The sequence below is a fragment of the Oryctolagus cuniculus genome, chromosome 10 (assembly GCF_964237555.1).
Source record: "Oryctolagus cuniculus chromosome 10, mOryCun1.1, whole genome shotgun sequence".
In the NCBI taxonomy this organism is placed as follows: Eukaryota; Metazoa; Chordata; class Mammalia; order Lagomorpha; family Leporidae; genus Oryctolagus; species Oryctolagus cuniculus.
Genome location: NC_091441.1, coordinates 74,250,588 through 74,270,198, shown reverse-complemented (window position 1 = coordinate 74,270,198; position 19,611 = coordinate 74,250,588). Strand labels below are relative to the sequence as shown.

The window sequence follows — 19,611 nt, the reverse complement described above, 5'->3', positions numbered from 1 at the left end:
GGAGGTCAGCAGAAGGTGATGTAGGGAATGAAGGAAAATCCAACACCCTTGGACACCTGGCTGGAAGGAAAGTGGCTCATGTTCCTCTCATGCAAAAGTATGATTAAAAAACGAAAGCCTCAGTGTTCTATATTCTTGTCTGCATTTTTGTGGTTAGGAAAGCAGAGTCTGAAAGGAAGTAGGATTCCTTTTTTTTCCACTAGAAGTTTAGAAATATGAAAAAAGCTTAGTCTTGTTTCCGTAATAGGGTTCCTTCTTCAGTTTGTTGTTCTTGTTCACTTAATGCATGCGTCTTACAACACAGCATGATGATGGTCAAGTGTATTCCCTCAGGAAGCACACTGCCTGGGTTCAAATCCTCCCTTCATCTCTTATTAGCATTATCAGCTGGAAAAACTACTTAAGATGTGAATGCCTCAAGTTTGTTATTTGTAAAAAGGAGATGATAATGATAATACCTATATTGCCTGAGGGTGTTGTATGATGTGAATGATTAGTATATTAAAAAGTTTAGAATGATGAGCGCCTTGTAAAGAGTATATTAGCTTAACTTGTTTTGAGTACATTTTTGCTCCATGAACTCTTCAAGGTGAAAAGTCCTTAACCTGGTAGAATTTATAATCTAGTGAAAAAAGATATGATAGTATGCAATAAACTTAATATCACTCATTTGAAACAATAACAATAATAATCAATATTTCACAGTGTATGCTACAAAATGACAAATGAACTATGGAAAAACTGAAATTTCAATCCTACAGGATTGACAAAGCTGATAAGGAAGAGAGTTTTGGAATGTAGATGTATTTATTTCTCAGATCAGACCTACTGGGTAGTTATTTTCCAAAGTATGGAGAAATTCAACAGGCTTCTCAAGGTCACACAGCTACCGTAACCATAATCACCAGGTAGATCTTGGTGAGTCTCCTTGGGGGAGACAGTAGTATGAGTTCTGCATATTAGGAAGAAAAGCACTCAGCTAGTCCAAAGGCAAGTACAAAGGGATTAAGGCAGAACCATCCTGGTAAGTTGGAAGATGAGTGAGAAGTCTGCTCTGACCAGTCAGGTTGTGGGGGAGGGAGGAGGTGGAACAGAGAGATAATGAGAGAAGGTGATGGACTGAATGTTGGTGCCCCTCAAAACTTGAGTGTTCAAGTCCTAAGTTCTAATGTGATGGTGTTAAGAAGTGGGTCACCTTAGAGGTGATTAGGTCACGAGGACAGAAGACTGGGAATGAGTTTGGTACTCCTTTGAAAATATAAAACAGTCGTCTTCCTCTCTGCTCTCTGTCATGTGAGAATGCAGGAGAGACAACAATTTGCAAGCTCAGAAGAGGATTCTCAGCAGAACCACACTGGTGCTCTGATCTCAGACTCCCAGCACCCAGAACTGTGAGAAACAAATGTTCACTGTGTTTCAGCCACCTAGTCCATGATGACCTGTGAGAGCAGCGTGAAGTGATTGAGCCACACTTGTAAGGCTCTGTGGCTCTTCCTTAAAATGAGATGGAAGGTCATTGAAAGTCTTTCTTGTTTTTTAACAAGGAAATGCTCAAATATAGTAAGGAAAGAAACAAGGTACACACTTGTATAAACAATGTAATTATAGAAAGCAAATTCTGGAGACAAATAGTCCAACATGCCAACCATCACAAATACCTTGAGATTGGAACGTGGTTGGCTTCCATTTCCCCTTTGTACCTTTTAGTATTGTTCAAATTGCATAAAATGAGTACTTATTACATTTATAGTCAGAAAAAGAGACTATTTTCCAAAATATAAGAGTAGCTAAGCAACCAAAGGTTAAATATTAATCTCTGATAATATAATTACCAAATACTTAGCCACTTTTGGCAATGTACACACATTACTGATGATTACTAAGAAAAAATTTTCATGGAGTTCTGACAATATGATTAACAAATAGAAATAAATTTCCTTTGCCCAATTACAGAGAAAACATTTCATCTCTGCTATTTGGAAAAATGGAATTATGCCTACTTGACATCAGAATAGACATTATTTTTCTGTCATCAGAGTTTTTTGAGCTTTGTTCATAAATATAGGATTAAACTTGTTCATTTGAAATTTAATAGAGTTTAAAGATCATCTCTTAAATTTCATGTGAAGCTTGGAAGATTATAAATTCAGTCTGGACTGAAAAAAAATTATGTCCTATAGGAAAATATTATAATTCTATTATATCTTTGAAATGCTAATTTCATGTTGGGATTTGGATAAACTATAATTATGTCATAATTATATTCACTTGTATAAATAAAAAGGTTTAAACATGTATTTTGCATATGCTTTTATAATTGTTCCTTTTCTGCAGTAAATTCTTCCTCCTATGCACATCACAGAATGGCTGAATGCTTTAGTTCAAGTAAAGGAAAATTATATTTAAAATATTTTCTCTAGTTCCTAACCTTTATTTTAAAATCAGAAATGGTATATCCATTAGGAAACTATGTTCAATGGCAGAAAATTCAAATTAGGTTAGGGAATCAGAGGGAATTATCAATATATACAAAGAAGAAATCCAGAGGGAGATTCAATGACTGCCTCAGATAATCAAGCCTTTGTTTCTTTCTTTTTTCACCTCTATTTTCAACTTTGTTTGCTTAAGTATAAATAATTAAAGTCTTCTCTTTATGCTAACAGAATGTCTTCAGGAACCTAAACTTCCTCTCCTACCAGTAACCAGGCAGAAACAAAGAACTTCCTCTCTTGTAGCTCTTTCAAAAGTTCTGAAACTTATTCTGAATGAATTATATAGAATCATTGCCCATTTGGAATCACTTAGTGGCTTGGGGAGTACCCAAGGATTCAGTTTATGTAGGAAGCCTGTTCTAGCACCTTCTAAATGACATGGAAGTAGTGATGGATCTATAAAGATAGATGAGGGAATATGTGTTAAGGAGGTAAACATCAAATATCCATGGTATAAACAATGGTGGAAACATATTTTTAAGTATAATAATCAGTTTTTACTGCCTAACAAATAAACTCTAAAAATTTGTTTGGCTTCCTACATATGGTGTTCTATAGGTCAGCTCCACATGTCTAATTAATTAATCTGAAGCAAGTTCCTCCAATAGCAAATGGCACAAAAGCAAAAAAGGATGAGCGTAATTGTGAAAGGACCTTTAAGGCTTCAGTTTATAGCTTCAGGAAGATATTGTCACTTGAACCCAGGTTCTATTGGACAAAGTAAGTCATATGGCTAAGCGGGATAAGAAAATATGCTCTTTCTTTCTTTTTTTAAAAATTTTTTGTAAATTTATTTGGCAGGTAGAGCTATAGACAGTGAGAGAGAGAGAGACAGAGAGAAAGGTCTTCCTTCCATTGGTTCACTCCCCAAATGGCCGCCAAGGCCAGCTCTGCGCTGATCCGAAGCCAGGAGCCAGGTGCTTCCTCCTGGTCTCCCATGTGGGTGCAGGGCCCAAGCACCTGGGCCATCCTCCACTGCCCTCCCGGGCCACAGCAGAGAGCTGGACTGGAAGAGGAGCAACTGGGACTAGGACCCTGTGCCCATATGGGATGCCGGTGCCGCAGGCGGAGGATTAACTAAGTGAGCCACAGCGCCAGCCCTGAAAATATGCTCTTTCCAATTGGTGAGAGGTAATTCAAAGTCATATGACAAAAGCAGGGGGTTTGTAATTCTAATATAGTACAAGAATGATGAATTGAGAGTAATTATTCAATTTTTTTAAACTTGATACCATTGTCGGCAGTTGTTTTAGTTTCACTCATTTTTAATTTATTTATTTATTTGAAATTCAGTTACACAGAAATGAAGGAGAGGCAGAGAGAGAGAGAGAGAGAGGGAGGGAGAGAGAGAGAGAGAGAGAGGGAGAGAGAGAGAGAGAGAATCTTCCATCTGTTAATTTACTCCCTAAGTAGCCACACGACTGGAGCTGTGCCAATCCGGAGCCAGGAGCCAGGAGCTTCTTCCAGGTCTCCCACATGGGTCAGGGGCCCAAGGACTTGGGCCATCTTCTACTGCTTTCCCAGGCCACAGCTGAGCTGGGAATGGAGCAGCCGGGACTAGAACCGGAACCAATATGCGATGCTGGCACTGCAGGCGACAGCTTTACCCGCAATGCTACAGCACCAGCCCCAAGCAATTATTCAGTTTACCAGAGTAAGTTTATAGTGCTCTCTGGATTACAAATTTAGCTACCAGAAGGCTTTTTTTTTTATTTCAAGCATTCAAATAGTTTATATTCACTCCAAAATTATTAAGATCCAAGAAAGTAGAGTCTATCACCATTACATTTTGGTTCAAAGTAATTTATATACTTCTATGTGTATATGCAGTCGTCCCTAATATCCATGGGGGTTAGGTTTCAGGACTGCCAGGGACACTAAAATCTGTGGATGCTTAATTCAAGGTTGGTGATTGTGTAGATGCAGAACCCATGGACAAAGAGGACCAAGCGCAATTTGCTTTATAAAAGGTAAGCCACCATTAGAACTCTAAATCATGTTTATATTCATTATTTTTAAAGATTTATTTTGTTGATTTGAGAGACAAAGTTACAGAGAGAAAAGGAGGGAGGGAGAGATAGAGATCTTCCATCTTCTGATTTTGTCCTCAAATGACTGTAACAGCTGGGACTGGCCCGACCAAAGCCAGGAGCCAAGAGTTTATATCTGTGTCTCCCATGTATATACAGGGGCCCCAAAACTAGCGGCATTCCCTATTGCTTTCCTAGATTATTATCAGGGAGCTGGATTGAAAGCAAAGCAGTGCCCATATGGGATGCTGGTGTTAAAAGTGACAGCTTGACCCTGTTATACCACAAGGCGAGCCCCATCTTATTTATATTTAAAATTATTGTTGATACATTCCCATATTATAATTTTTGAATGTCATTCTTTGTTGAAATTTTTGTAGTGGTTCTGAAAGAAAAATGTTGATGTCAATTTCTCATGTCCACTAGAAGATTTTACACTGCCTTTGATTTATTTCCTGAAAAATATTTTCTAAAACCTACAAAGGAAAGTTGGGTCAAACCACCATTAATTACGAACACTTTGGTGTTTGAATGGCTGGTGTCATAACTTTAATATGAGCTAAGTGTATTTTTATGCAGTAATTTGGTAAATCATCTCAGTAGATCATAGCAAATTACTTACTTTTGTTCCGCCTGATAGATAATATGTTCTAGATGAGCAATTAGGTATTAGTTATACACAGCTGCAGCTTGTTCAACAAATACACTTTTGAATCATGCATTTATCTCTCTCTTCCTGGATAAATTGGCAACGTGCCTCTTTGTTGTACTGTTTTTATGCAGTTCAGGCTTCTGGTCCAAGGCGTTATTTCCATACCTTTAGATATGTACATAATTCCATCTTGAAGAGGAAGCTCAATCTTTATTTCATAAATTAAAAAAAATCTACTAATACTTATATAATACATTATTATTTATACTTTCAATCAACCCAGTGGTATTTCTTCCATTAAGACTACCCTTTGCAATACTATAGTTTAAGGAGTCTATTCTATTATTTTGTAAATGATAATTGACCAAGAGTGATTAACGTGTAAGTGTGTGGTGATGACTATGTCCTTGGCTAGAATGCTGATATGCCACAGTGTCTTCATCTGATGCAGGGTTTCTCAACCAGCACTACTGACATTTGGGCCAGAAATTTCTTTATTATACAACACTATGCTGTGCATTGTGGGATGTAGAGCCCCAACCCTAGCCTTTACCTGTGAGGTAACAATAGCGCCTATTTCCCCAGGTTCCTTTCATAATTATGCCCCAGGTTCCAACATTCAAATATGTCTCCAAATTGCCCAATGTCTCCTAAAGTGTGAAATCATCCAGTGTTGAACACTGCTTCTATAAAGCGGTCTCTAATGAATGGTGATATACATTATATCAACCCTATTCTTCCATCTTGCTAATCTTACTTAAAATTATTAAGTTGAAATTTGATAAAAATGGCACAAATGCATATCACATGAGATATTCCTGAGTATTTGGACAGTAATACATTACATTTTGAAAAAAAGACTCCATTTTTTTTTAGGTGTTTCATGTAGACCTCTTTCTTGCAATGAGGTTCTGGGCTACCAGGACTCTTTCTGTTCCTTTTCCTTCTATTGTTATTGGTATTATTGTTCCCTTAATGGCTATTAATTTAACAGATTGCATTTTTTCATTCTCTTTGTTGTGAAAAATACTTCAGAACAGATGTTGTTGTAAGTGAGCTCCATTATGTCTACAAAAACTTACTCTGAGTAGGCAGTTTTTGTAAATTAGAAGAGTCCAGGGAGCAAGAATTCTTTATATTTGGAGAGAGAATGATTTGGATTAATTGAGCATAGCTTTTAAATGATCCTATGCCTTTATTCTAACAGGTGGCAGGGATAACAGATGAGGTGTCAAGATGTCATTTCTTTGCAAGAATGCTTTGCCTTCTAGTTCTACAATTTCTGGGAATCTAAACAATATCATAAGGCTTTAATTCTGGGCTCTCTAGCCTTAAGTGTAGGGAGAAAATACAGCAAAAACAAAAGGTTTTGATGTAACAGTATTGGGTTCTAGTTCTGACTTCTGCTTACCTGTTTGGGCTTTGGTCAAGTTACACAAATTATCTGAATCTCTGTTTTCTCACCTATGACTAGAGATGCTAGAGATTGGAATGTGAGGTAATGTGTTGGTTATGGGAGGATGAATACATAGAAAGTGTTGCCTCTGGTTTTCTTTATTGCTCCTTTCATCCAGTTCTTTATGTTTAGCACCAATGATTCCAACTAAAACTGTTCTCACAGATTCATCCATTGGCTGCTTAGTAGTAAATTCAGAGGACACTCTTTTCCTGTGATAGATAATGTCTGTCTCAACTACTGAATTCTGTCATCATGCTTAAAAACCACTCATAGCAGTAAGTAAATGAACAGGTGTGGCTGTGCTCCAGTCATTATTTGTAACAGCAAATAGTTGGCTGAATTTGACCCATGAGTGTATTTTGATGACCTTTCCTCTGAACACTTCACTGGATTTCCATTTTACTTGAGATCCTTCAGGTTTCTGACTATAAAATGTTCACCTCCTATGTTTTCACCATTTCTTCTCTAATTCCTTCACTGGCTTGTCTTTTCCTGCCCACATATTAGTTGTCTAAATGACAAAAGTGCCAGGTGGGAATAGGAAAAGCTGTGTTTCAAAAGAAGACCATCATTTCTCCTCTCAATCTTTTACCCTCTGCAGAAAGTCCAGTTCCCAACAATGCATGCAAGGTTCTTTGTATTACATTTACGACCAAGTCCCTGTCTTCCCCTAATCATATACAGGCCCCATTGCCTGACATCCATTTATATTTTCCAAAGTTCCCCAGTACTTGTTTCTCCATCGCTTATGTGAGGTTGGCATAATATGACCTCTCCCTATGTTTCTCCTTTACCTTTCCTCCTTGATTGGCAGTATTCTCCTTAGTGCTTCATCATATTCAACTGCTTCTCTCAGAAGATCTCCTTGAATCTCTACCCAAGATTGGATTAGGAGATTTTTCTTAATCTTCTCTGTGAACTGTATTTCTGTTTTAGTGTTTTTCCTATTGTATTCTGAGACTCTAATTTATTTTAAGTTAAAATGATTAAAATGAAAACCAACAATGTTGGCAAAAAAAAAAAAAAAACCTAAATCACTCATACTTGCTAGTGAGGGATGTAAAATAGTAAATACCTCAATGTCAAGCTGCCATACAATGCAGCAGCTGCACTCTTAGCCATTTATTACAGAAAAGAGAAAATTTATACTCAAACAAGGTTTGTCCATGAATTTTTAATCACAGTTTTATTCCTAATTGTAAAAAAGAAAAACGGAAACCATCAACACCAAGATGTTGTTCAAAAGGTGAATGGTTAATCAAGATGTGGTATTTCCTCATTATTGCCACACAAAACAACTTGGATGTTGTATAATGATTTCCATGGAATTATGCTTACTGAAAAAGTAATCTTAAAACATTAAATACTGGGGTCAGTGTTGTGGTGTTGCTGGTTAGGGTGCTGCCTGTAATGCCGGCATCCTGTATGAGTGCCGGCTCATGTGCTGGCTGCTCCACTTCAGATCCAGCTCCCTGCTGATGTGCTTGAGAAAGCAGCAGAGCTTGGCCCAAATACTTGGGTCCCTGTACTCACATGAGAAATCCAGAAAGAAGTTCCTATTTCCTGGTTTTAGTTTGATCCATTCCTGGATATTGGGGCCATTTGAGGGATGAATCAATGGATGGAAGATCACTCTCTGACTCTTCCTCTCTCTCTGTAACTCTGCATTTTAAAACTAATAAGTTAATAAAATGGAACGATGATTAAATACTTTTTGTATCCCTTTGTATAGCATTATTGCAATGACAAAATTGTAGAAATAGAGTTTAGGTTAATGGTTGCCAGTAGTCAAGGATGATGGGATAGCGTTTAAATGTGATGTTGAACCAGATTTGGTATCAAAGGACAATATGATATACCTGTTTTTTGATGGAGTTGTTCTATATATTGCTTGCATCAATATCAATATCCTGGCTATGATATTATACTAGAGTAAGATCTTATCATTTGTCAAGAATTAAGTCAAGGATACCTGAGACCTCTGTGTATTTTCTTCTTATGATTACATAAATATCTATGAATATCTACAAGTAAAATGTTTACTTAAAATATCAACCTGATTGGTTCTATGAAAGGATTATGTTTGGATTGCTATGGGGATGCAAAGGAAGGACACCATGCCCTCAAATAACAAAATGTCATGGAAGGTATTAAAGGAGAGACACCAACATTATGGAACAGGGAGGGAGCTTACTGCTCTAGTCTAAGGGAAGATGGTTTTAAAAAAAAGTGGAAAGAGTACAATCTCAGGGAAGAGTTCAGGAGAAAACAGCAGAGGAAAGTCCATGCAAATTAGAGGGACACTGTAGATCTACACGGAGGGTATAGACATACAACTGAAGACCTCAGCAGTTGGGAGCCTCAACACCAGCTTTGGAGAGTGTGGTAAGATCAGACTTCAGCAGCCCAAGCCACTGGTGATAAAGCTGCAAGAAGAGCCTGGTATGATTCCATCTTAGAACCCTGTGGGTGACAGTATACCTGCTTACCTAGAGGGGGAAAATGGGGGGCATGTTCCTCTCTCTCCTATCCCTGGCGCTGGTGTCAACTCACCAAGAGGTGGCAGGTCTCATTTTGGGCATATATAACAGTCATGCCAGCTCATGTTCATTCCCCAGCAACCAGCCAAGAGAAGCCTGAGGCTGGCTGTGAGAAATGATAGAGGCTGGGCGCTTGTGACTGTGGAAGCCTTGTGGGCTGGAATGTGGAAACATTGAGGCTGCTTGTGAGGGTGCAGGATGTGGCTGGGTCTTTGGGTAGTCACTGTGGGGGGCCTCACATGCTTGAAGATCCCTGATTTCCTGGTGAAGATCATTGTTGCTGGATCTGTGCTCACACTGAGAACTGCATGGATTCTTTGGGTGTTTCTTATAACAACGTGAATGAATATTATACTCACTGGAACTAGCAACCAGGCATTGGTCTCCCTGGAAGAGAGGAGGTGAGTGTAGAACTATGCCAACAGAGCAAATTAAAACTTTCCTATGATAAAAAAAGGACATATTCCATTGTAGGCAGCCTTTGGACAAGTCAAGGCCAAGGGAAGATGCTGGTCAAAAACATTCTGTGGAAATTGGCTGATGTTGCAGAAAAGCAGATAAGCTGCTTGCATGTGTTGATGTCTGTGGACCTTTTGTGCTTCCTTGATGTGCCACTGCTTTTATGTATAAATATCGCTGAGACAATGCAATAAACGAGACTTGATCAGTTCATTGTCTTGACTCCATTCTCTGCGACTTTGTCCCTCTTTTCATTCCCACGCCGCTTTTCAGATTCTGTTTGGTGCGGCTGGTCTGCACATTCCAAGCCCAATTTGGGTGTCACCTTGAACACTCCTCTCACCCTGGAGTACTGAACAGAGCTCCCTGGTCATATGCAGGACATGTCTCAGAGAATTCACTGAAAGAACACACCCCTCTAATTCACAGAGGTATAGTCCAAAAGTAAAAGCCATGACACAGGAAAAACAAACAAACAAAAAAAACAGGAGTGGAGGCAAGATGGCGGAATAGGAAGGGAGCACACTGATAGTCCGGGGAGAGATAGTTTAATAAAAGTGGAGATACTGTAGGTTCAAGGAAGAGTAGGGGAGGAAACAGCAGAAGAAACTCTTCTGGAACGCGTGATTCACAGCGGACCTGCGTGGAGAGCGTGGGAGCCCACAGTTCGGGACACCAGCGGCAGACTCAACACACCAGCGCTGGAACGCGAGGTGAGCCGAACCTCAATAGCCTGAGACACTGGCAGGCAAGTGGAGAGAGGAGACTAGAGGGAACGACGCCCGGGGGGGAAAAGTTCACCAGGCTAACTGGAAGAGAGAGAGAGAAAAATAAAAAAGGTGACTGGTACGGACACAGGTTTCTCTCTCTCCGCTCACCTCTCAAGGGCGAGCAAGACAAAGAGCAGGCACGATCTTGGACATACGTCATAAGCAGAGCGACCTCAGGTCTGCACCGGCCCTGAGCCTAGCAGAAAAACCTGACTCTGGGCGGGGCGAATTAACAGGAGATTAGGACCTAGTAAATTTGTGGTGCTACTGAACTGAGACTGTGAAAAAAGAGACGGTGGGGGAGAGAACTCACGGAATTCACGTGAGTAATCTCCAGAGACGCTACAATTCTGTAACTTTGGCAACCCAGTGGGAGGCTGAAGGAGAATTTGAGCCCACTCTGAGGGCCGAACAGATTCCCTGTGTGGTCCTTGGGAAAGAGCTTCCGATCTCTGGCTCCTGTGGGTATATCATTTGCCTGCTAACTACCTCCAACTTCGTTCAGCTGTGCGGAATTACTTCCCTTTTGAATCAAAAAAAGAAAGAGACAGAGAGAGAGATCTACCACGCCTAACCTGGGAGTGTCACCTTTGACACACCAAACAGAGCTCTCAGGCCACACCCATCTCAAGCCCTAAGGCTCCATCAAAAACAGATAGTCCACTTAATCTAGAGTCATAGTATAACAGGAAAAAGCACCACAGTGAAGAAACCAAATATCTCCAATATGCCAAATAACAAACGCAAAACCCGAGGTAATAAAAACAAGGAAGTCACCATGACGCCCTCAAATGAAAAAGACACCACAATTCAAGATTATGAAGATGATGACATAGAAGAAATGCAAGAAGCAGATCTCAAAAAATTGATAAGAACATTAAGAAGTTCTCAAAAACAAATTCTTGAACTACAGAAATCCTTAATGGACAAGATAGAAAATCTCTCTCGTGAAAATGAAATATTAAGGAGGAATCAAAATGAATATTATATCCTGCAAAGCTATCATTTGTGAATGAAGGTGAAATAAAGACTTTTCATAGCAAACAGAAATTGAAAGAATTTTTCGCTCTCGTCCAGCCCTGCAACAGATGCTTAAAGATGTGTTACACACAGAAACATAGAAACACGGTCATCAATATGAAAGAAGATAAAGGAAGGAAACCTCACAGCAAAAGATCACAGGGAATTCAAAGCATATATTAGAACTTGTCTTTGGCAAATGGCAGGGCAAAGTTACCACTTATCATTAGTCACATTGAACGTTAATGGCCTGAACTGTCCAGTTAAAAGACACCGATTGGCTGATTGGGATAAGGAACAAAACCCATCTATTTGCTGCTTACAAGAAACACATCTTTCCAACAAAGATGCATACAGACTGAAAGTGAAAGGCTGGAAAAAGATATACCATGCCAACAGAAATGAAAAAAGAGTGGGCATAGCCATCTTAATATCGGACAACATAAACTTTACCACAAAAACTGTTAAGAGAGACAAAGAGGGGCACTATATAATGATTAAGGGATCAATACAACAAGAAGATATAACAATTATCAATGTATATGCACCTAACTACAGGGCACCAGTTTATCTAAAAGATTTGTTAACGGACTTAAAGGGAGACTTAGACCCCAATACAATAGTACTGGGGGACTTCAATACTCCACTCTCAGAAATAGACAGATCAATAGGACAGAAGATCAACAAGGATACAGTAGATTTAAACGACACTATAGCTAAAATGGATCTAACAGATATATACAGAACTTTCAATCCTACAGCTAAAGATTTTACATTCTTCTCAGCAGTACATGGAACCTTCTCTAGGATTGACCACATACTAGGCCATAAAGTCTCAGCAAATTCAAAAGAATTAGAATCATACCATGCAGCTTCTCAGACCATAAAGGAATGAAGTTGGAAATTAGCAACTCAGGAATCCCTAGAGCATACGCAAACACATGGAGATTGAACAACATGCTCCTGAATGAACAATGGGGCATAGAAGAAATTAAAAGAGAAATCAAAAATTTTCTAGAAGTAAATGAGGATAACAGCACAACATACCAAAACTTATGGGACACAGCAAAAGCAGTGTTAAGAGGAAAGTTTATATCAATAGGTGCCTACATCAAGAAATTGGAAAGGCACCAAATAGATGAGCTTTCAATTCACCTCAAGGATCTAGAAAACCTACAGCAAACCAGACCCAAATCTAGTAGGAGAAGAGAAATAATTAAAATCAGAGAAGAAATGAACAGGATTGAATAAAAAAAAAATTACAAAAAATCAGCCAAATGAGGAGCTGATTTTTTGAAAAAGTAAACAAAATTGACACCCCATTGGCCCAACTAACTAAAAAAAGAAAAGACCCAAATCAATAAAGCCAGAGATGAAAAAGGAAAAGTAACAACAGACACCACAGAAATAAAAAGAATCATCAGAAATTACTGCAAAGAGTTGTATGCCAGCAAACAGGAAAATCTATCAGAAATGTATAGATTTCTGGACACATGCAACCTAACTAAATTGAACCAGGAAGACAAAGAAAACCTAAACAGACCCATAACTGAGACAGAAATTGAAACAGTAATAAAGGCCCAGCCACCCAACAAAAAAAGCCCAGGACCAGATGGATTCATTGCTGAATTCTACCATACATTTAAAGAAAAACTAACTCCAATTCTTCTCAAACTATTCAGAACAATCGAAGAAGAGGGAATCCTCCCAAATTCTTTCTATGAAGCCAGCATCACCTTAATTCCTAAGCCGGAAAAAGATGCAGCACTGAAAGAGAATTACAGACCAATATCCCTGATGAACATAGATGCAAAAATCCTCACTAAAATTCTGGCCAATAGAATGCAACAACACATCAGAAAGATCGTCCACCCAGACCAAGTGGGATTTATCCCTGGCATGCAGGGATGGTTTAATGTGTGCAAGACAATCAATGTGATACACCACATTAACAAACTGCAGAAGAAAAACCATAGGATTATCTCAATAGATGCCGAGAAAGCATTTGATAAAATACAACACCCTTTCATGATGAAAGCTCTAAGCAAATTGGGTATAGAACGAACATTCCTCAATACAATCAAAGAAATTTATGAAAAAACCACAGCCAGCATCCTATTGAATGGGGAAAAGTTGGAAGCATTTCCACTGAGATCTGGTACCAGACAGGGATGCCCACTCTCACCACTGCTATTCAATATAGTTCTGGAGGTTCTAGCCAGAGCTATTAGGCAAGAAAAAGAAATTAAAGGGATACAAATTGGGAAGGAAGAAGTCACACTATCCCTCTTTGCAGATGATATGATTCTTTATTCAGGGGATCCAAAGAACTCTACTAAGAGACTATTAGAACTCATAGAAGAGTTTGGCAAAGTAGCAGGATATAAAATCAATACACAAGAATCTACAGCCTTTGTATACACAGGCAATGCCATGGTGGAGAAAGAACTTTTAAGATCAATCCCATTCACAATAGGGACAAAAACAATCAAATACCTTGGAATAAACTTAATGAAGGATGTTAAATATCTCTATGATGAGAATTACAAAATCTTAAAGAAGGAAATAGAAGAGGATACCAGAAAATGGAAAAATCTTCCATGCTCATGGATTGAAGAATCAACATCATCAAAATGTCCCTTCTCCCAAAAGCAATTTATAGATTCAATGCAATACCAAATAAAATACCAATGATATTCTTCTCAGATTCAGATAAAATGATGCTGAAATTCATATGGAGACAAAGGAGACCTTGAATAGCTAAAGCAATCTTTTACAACAAAACAAAACCTGTTGAAGTGAAATGGACACTATGAGAAACAGTGACTTGATCAGCCCTTGTCATGATTGTTGATGTACAACTTAATACTTTATCCCTTTTAGTATTTTTTTTTGTTCTACTTAATACTATTGGTTGAACTTTGCAATTAACACATAATTATTCTTAGGTGTTTAAATTTAACTGAAAAGTGATCTCTGTTAAATATAAGAGTTGGAATAAGAGAGGGAGAAGATGTACAATTTGGGACATGCTCAAGCTGACTTGCCCCAAATGGTGGAGTTAGAAACGTGCCAGGGTATTCCAATTCAATCCCATCAAGGTGGCGTGTAACAATGCCATCTCACTAGTCCAAGTGATCAATTTCAGTTCACAGTTGATCACACTGATAGGTCTAAGAGCCAAAGGGATCACACAAACAAGACTGGTGTCTGCTAATACTAACCTATAGAATAAAAAAGGGAGAGAATGATCCAACATGGGAAGTGGGATACACAGCAGACTCGTAGAATGGCAGATGTCCTAAACAGCACTCTGGCCTCAGAATCAGCCCTTAAGGAATTCGGATCTGGCTGAAGAGCCCATGAGAGTATTTTAAGCATGGAAAGCCAAAACACTCTGGCAAAGAAAGAAAGAAAGAAAGAGAGAGAGAGAGAGAAAGAGAGAGAAAGAAAGATAGAAAGAAAGAAAGAAAGACCTAAATGAAAGATCTCTGCAAGTGAGATCCCAGTGGAAAGAACAGGGCCATCAAAGAAGGAGGTACCTTTCTCTGAAGGGAGGAGAGAACTTCCACTTTGACTATGACCCTGTGGGAATATGATCGAAGTCGGGGAACTCAAAAGGTGTCCATAGCCTTGGCAACTCATGACTAGAGCCTAGGGAGATTACTGATGCCATAAACAAGAGTGTCAAATTGTTAAGTCCACAACAGGAGTCACTGTGCACTTACTCTTCATGTAGAATCTGTCGTTAATGTGTTGTCCAATGTGAAGTAATGCTATAACTAGTACTCAAACAGTATTTTACACTTTGTGTTTCGATATGGTTGCAAACTGATGAAATCTTTACTTAATATAAACTAAATCGATCTTCTGTATATAAAGATAATTGAAAATGAATCTTGATGTGAATGGAATGGAAGAGGTAGCGGGAGATGGGAGGGGTGCGATTGGGAGAGAAGTTATTGGGGGGAAGCCATTGTAATCCATAAACTGCACTTTGAAAATTTATATTTGCTAAATAAAAGTTAAAAAAAAAAAAACAAAGCCGGAGGCATCACAATACCAGATATCAGGACATACTGCAGGGGAATTATAATCAAAACAGCATGGTACTGGTACAGAAACAGATGGATTACCAATGCAACAGAATAGAAACACCAGAAATCAATCCAAACATCTGTAGCCAACTTATATTTGATCAAGATTCTAAAACCAATTCCTGGAGCAAGGACAGTCTATTCATTAAATGGTGCTAGGAAAATGCATTTCCATGTGCAGAATCATGAAGCAAGACCCCTACCTTTGACCTTACACAAAAATCCACTCAAATTGATTAAAGATCTAAATCTATGACCCGACGCCATCAAATTATTAGAGAACATTGGAGAAACCCTGCAAGATGTAGGCACCAGCAAAGATTTCTTGGAAAAGACTCCAGAAGCACAGGCAGTCAAAGCCAAAATTAACAATTGGGATTACATCAAATTGAGAAGTTTCTGTACTACAAAAGAAGCAGTTAGGAAAGTGAAGAGGCAACCGACAGAATGGGAAAAAATACTTGCAATCTATGCAACTGATAAAGGATTAATAATCAGAATCTACTAAGAGATCAAGAAATTCCACAACATCAAAACAAACAACCCACTTAAGAGATGGGCCAAGGACCTCAATAGACATTTTTCAAAAGAGGAAATCCAAATGGCCAACAGACACATGAAAAACTGTTCAGGATCACTAGCAATCAGGGAAATGCAAATCAAAACCACAATGAGGTTTCACCTCACCCCGGTTAGAATGGCTCACATGCAGAAATCTACCAACAACAGATGCTGGCGAGGATGTGGGGAAAAAAGGACACTAACCCACTCTTGGTGGGAATGCAAACTGGTCAAGCCACTATGGAAGTCAGTCTGGAGATTCGTCAGAAACCTGAAGATAACCCTACCGTTCGACCAAGCCATCCCACTCCTTGGAATTTACCCAAAGGAAATAAAACTGGCCAACAAAAAAGCGGTCTGCACCTTAACGTTTATTGCAGCTCAATTCACAATATCTAAGACCTGGAATCAACCTAAATGCCCATCAACAGTAGACTGGATAAAGAAATTATGGGACATGTACTCTATAGAATTCTATACAGCAGTAAAAAAAAAAAAAAAAAAAAAAAAAAAAAAAAAAAAAAAAAAAAAAAAAACAATGAAATCCAGTCATTCGCTACAAAATGGAGGAATCTGGAAAACATCATGCTGAGTGAAATAAGCCAATCCCAAAGGGACTAATATCATATGTTCTCCCTGATAGGTTACAGTTGACTGAGCACCAAAAAGGACATCTGTTGAAGTTAAATGGACACTATGAGAAACAATGTCTTGATCAGCCCTTGTCCTGACTGTTGATGTACAACTTAATACTTTATCCCTTTTAGTATTTTTTTTGTTCTACTTAATACTATTGGTTGAATTCTGTAATTAACACACCATTATTCCCAGGTGTTTAAATTTAACTGAAAAGTGATCTCTGTTAAATATAAGAGTTGGAATAAGAGAGGGAGAAGATGTACAATTTGGGACAAGCTCAAGCTGACTGGCCCCAAATGGTAGAGTTAGAAACGTGCCAGGGTATTCCAATTCAATCCCATCAAGGTGGCATGTACCAATGCCATCTCACTAGTCCCAGTGATCAATTTCTGTACACAATTGATCATAATGATAGGTCTAAGAGTCAAAGTGATCACATAAAGAAGACTAATGTCTGCTAATACAAATGGATAGAATTAAAAAAGGAGAGAACGATCCAACATGGGAAGTGGGATACACAACAGACTCATAGAATGGTGGATGTCCTAAACAGCACTCTGGCCTCAGAATCAGCCCTTAAGGCATTCAGATCTGGCTGAAAAGCCCATGAGAGTATTTCAGGCATGGAAAGCCAAGACACTCTGGCAAAAAAGAAAAAAATCCTAAATGAAAGATCTGTGCAAGTGAGATCCCAGTAGAAAGAATGGGGCCATCAAAGAAGGAGGTACCTTTCTCTGAAGGGAGTAGAGAACTTCCACTTTGACTATGACCTTGTCTAAAAAAGATTGAGTCGGCAAACTCAAAAGGCTTCTTGGCAGCTCGTTATAAGAGCCTATGTTGATTACGGACACCATAAACAATAGTGTCAATTTGTTAAGTCCACAATAGGAGTCACTGTGCACTTACTCTTCATGTAGGATCTCTGTCCTTAATGTGTTGTCCAATGTGAATGAATGCTATAACTAGTACTCAAACAGTATTTTACACTTTGTGTTTCGATGTGGGTGCAAACTGTTGAAATCGTTACTTAATATATACTAAATCGATCTTCTGTATATAAAGATAATTGAAAATGAATCTTGATGTGAATGGAATGGAAGAGGTAGCGGGAGATGGGAGGGTTGCAGGTGGAAGGGAAGTTATGGGGGGGGGAAGCCATTGTTATCCATAAGCTGTACTTTGGAAATTTATATTTATTAAATAATAGTTTTAAAAAAAACTATGAATATATTTCAACTGGGAAAAAACTTAAGGGAAATTTGCATTGAAAAAGCACTGTTTACTTTAATGAGACCAAAATCTGATAAAAGACAAAAATAACAAACATGGATTTTCTCTTAGACATATTCTACTTAATCTTAGAGTTGGAATTAAGACATATAACTTACAGGGAGCACACACACTGTTGAACAGGTCCCTGGAGAGTTAGACTTAATGTTCCAGGGTTGAACAAACTGTTTCTGCCATATGGGCCTGAACTACACTTCCTTCTCCAGATGTCTCCTCAGTATTTTATGGACCATCAACCCTGGCTGCATCTTTTCTATTTCTAGGCAGAAAGATTAAATGCAGCTGAAATATCTTGTGCTGCAACTTCCAAAAGAATGATCTGAAAAAACAATGCACATCATATATATTCATGACTTGTTATCAAGTCTACAAATAATATGAGTGTCTAAAAGAGTTCATGGAGGTCAGCAGAGGAAGGATGAAATCTTGTCAGTTGCGGCAACACAGAAGGGACAGGAGGTCATTATGTTAAGTGAAATATGCCAAACACAGAAGGACAAGTACTGCATGATCTCACTCATATATGGAATATAAAAAGTTGATCTCATGGAAGTTGAGAGTATAAGGATGATTACCCAAGGTGGAGACAGTAGGAGGGAGAAATGAGTAAATGTTGATTAATGTATAGATAAGGGTAAGAAACTCTGATATTCTATTGCACAGTAGGATGAATATAGATGATTGCTGACACACTTTATATTTCATTAAAAATGCTAGAAGAAAGGATTTTGAATGTTTGAGGTAATTTAATATATTTTAACACTGATTAGACATTGTGTAGACTATACATTTATGCAAACTTCACATGGTAAATATACATAAATTATTGAGTCAAAATTAAATAGGTAGGCCGATGCTGCGGTTCACTTGGCTAATCCTCCCCCTGCGGCACTGGCACCCCGGGTTCTAGTCCCAGTTGGGGTGCTGGATTCTGTCCTGTTTGCTCCTCTTCCAGTCCAGCTCTCTGCTGTGGCCCGGGAGTGCAGTGGAAGATGGCCCAAGTGCTTGGGCCCTGCACCCGCATGGAGACCAGGAGGAAGCACCTGCCTCCTTGCTTCAGTTCAGTGCAGCGTGCCAGCCATAGTGGCCATTTGGGGGGTGAACCAATGGAAGGAAAACCTTTCTCTCTGTCTCTCCCTCACTGTCTAACTATGCCTGTCAAAAACAATAAATAAAATAGATATTTTTTAGAAATCATGAAAAAAATGAAAATATATTTATTTTTGATGCAAAAATAAATCTTAAATCTATGGATAGTTTTTTCATAACATTTTGCATTAACTTTTTAGAAGAACCTTCATAGTTGCTCACTGTATACTTGCTGAGATCACAAGGATGTATTATAACCATGTAATCATAAATGACTTAGCAAAGTCCACTAATGAAAAGGGTACTTAGTCATTTATAATTATGTCTGTCTATTAAGAAACTTATTGGTAGTGTACAAGTCGATTAGACACAGGAAATAATAAGATACCACAAAAATATGGCTCTGATTTGGGGAGATTAAAAAAATGAGAATGATCTGTCATAGAATTTAGTAGTGGACCATGCCAACTAACTGTTGTCCCTCTGAACACAAGGTTAATATTAACTTTCCCA

The 19,611-nt window shown here is 38.5% G+C and overlaps 1 long non-coding RNA gene across 1 annotated transcript in view; it reads left to right on the top strand.

Moving 5' to 3' along the window:
- Positions 1-19,611, top strand: part of LOC138844073 (uncharacterized) — a 212,686-nt gene that overhangs the window by 192,238 nt on the left and 837 nt on the right. The gene's annotated exons all lie outside the window — the stretch shown is intronic.